Source organism: Penaeus vannamei, chromosome 35 (assembly GCF_042767895.1).
Source record: "Penaeus vannamei isolate JL-2024 chromosome 35, ASM4276789v1, whole genome shotgun sequence".
NCBI lineage: Eukaryota > Metazoa > Arthropoda > Malacostraca > Decapoda > Penaeidae > Penaeus > Penaeus vannamei.
In genome coordinates, this window is record NC_091583.1 from 16,720,475 (window position 1) to 16,722,974 (window position 2,500).

The window sequence follows — 2,500 nt, forward strand, 5'->3', positions numbered from 1 at the left end:
ACACACACACACACACACACACACACACACACATATATATAGACACACACATACTCACGCTAAACATTTTATATATTTTCTTCTTACCATAATCATTATCTTTCCTTCCTATCTCATTTCACTTTATTTTGCCTTTGTCCCTCCTTTCTATCTCCTCTATTCCTCGTCTTTGTCTTCTCTTCCTTCAATCTATATTTCTTCATCAGGAATATTTCCTTACAATCATTATTTTTCCCTCTTCTCTTTCCTCATTAATTCACATCCCGCACCCCCCTCCCCACCCCCCTCCTCCTACCTGTAAGTCTGTCAACCATACGACCCTCATTAGCCGTACCCCCCCCCCTCCTCCCCTCGTGAACCCCCTTCTCCCCTCAATGCCATGAAGCTGATTTTTTTTCCTTCTTTCTTTTGAAAGGATGGGAAGGAGGGTGTGGGTGATGGGATTCGTGCACATATCGCTTTCGTAAATGTACGTGTGTGTGTGTGTGTGTGTGTGTGACTGAAAATATGGTTAGGTAGTGTCATATCTCTCTCTCTCTCTCTCTCTCTCTCTCTGTATATGTATATATATATATATATATATATATATATATATATATATATATATATATATATATATATATATATATATATATATATATATATATATATATATATATATATATATATATATATATATATATATATATATATATATATATATATATATATATATATATATATATATATATATATATATATATATATATATATATATATATATATATATATATATATATATATATATATATATATATATATATATATACATATATATATTAACGTAAATGTTTCGTGTACTGAATATAACTAATAACTATTTCATCTACTATATTTTTTCACATTTGCATATCTCTATGTTGTCTGTCTATCTATCGACACTATTATGTGTGTACTTTAGATTCCCGTTACTATTGTTAACATATTTCGATTGTTTCTTAATTTTCTTAGTAGTTTTGTCTACTTGACTTCTTTTTTCAATTTTCAATTAGCAACTCCCCTTCTCTCTTTCTCATTTTTCTTTTTTTTTCTCCCTTTCTCTCTCTCTCTCTCTCTCTCTCTCTCTCTCTCTCTCTCTCTCTCTCTCTCTCTCTCTCTCTCTCTCTCTCTCTCTCTCTCTCTCTCTCTCTCTCATTCACCCACTTTCTTTCTCCTCCCCTCTCTCTCTTTCACTTTCTTTCTCTGTCTCTCTCTCTCTCTCTTTCACTCATTCTTTCTCTCTCTCTCTCCCCCACCTCCCTCTCTCTCTCTCTCTCTTTCCATCCTTCTCACTCTCTCTCTTTGCCCTTCTCTCTCCTCTCACGTCACTCTCCTCACTTCCCTCTTTGTCTTCTGCCTCACTCCATTTCTCTCCCTCATCCCTCTATCTCCCATTCCTTCTTCTCACTTTCCCCATCTCAATCCTCAAGGAAATAAGAATAATCACATTTTTTCCTTCACCTTTTTATTCAAATACAAAGAAAAATAAAAGTTAAAAATAACAAACAGGCTTACGTCATACATACACAAGTTTTCTTATCTGTCTAAGAAGCCTGCACAGTGTCTCGGCCTGGACTTCGAAAACCTGAAAAAAGAAAAAGAAAGGATAAGAAATATGTTTATAAGAACAGAGTAGAACATGAGAATATGAAGTGATGATTTATGGTATTTATTTTCCATCCCTTTCTTATTAATCGTTTTTATTGTTTATTGTTCCTTATTTCTTATTTTTTTATTGTTTTTATTTTATGGTTCCTCTTTATCGTCATCGTTTATTTTCGTAATTCATCAATAATGAAGGAAATATTACCATCATAATTTCTATCGTGCTTTATCATTAACATCATTATCCTCATTATCATTATCAACATCATGTTATCCTCACTACAACTATTAAATACAGTACCATCACTCACTATTACTTATCTTTATCATTCCTCGTTCACCATAGTGATTGTGCATCATCATGTATCTTTATTCACATTATTTCCTTACTGTTCACCATATTTGATAAAAAAAAAACTACCTTTACCCCAGTAGATAATCAGAAAAGAAAAAAATAACATGCATAATTTATGAAGCTTAAAGACATCTAACATACACTATGAGGCAAACGATATACTGTATAAGCTTTAAAGATTACATTTCTTATGAATCAAGGTTTGGATTTTGATAGAGACCTTGGGTGTCTTTGCATATGTCTTATGTCTTAGATATGAAAGAATTGTTAAAAGAAAATCTTCATCGTCATTAGCCTTTTAAGATTGAAAAAGGGTGCGTGTGTGTGAGTGTGTGTGTGTATGTGTGTGTGTATGTGTGAGTGTCTGTGTGTGTGTGAGTGTGTGTGAGTGTGTGTGTGTGTGTGTGTGTGTGTGTGTGTGTGTGTGTGTGTGTGTGTGTGTGTGTGTGTGTGCATGTGTGTGTGTGTGCAAGTATGTGTGTGTGTCTTTTTTTTTTGCTGTTCCTTCCTATTCACTGAGTT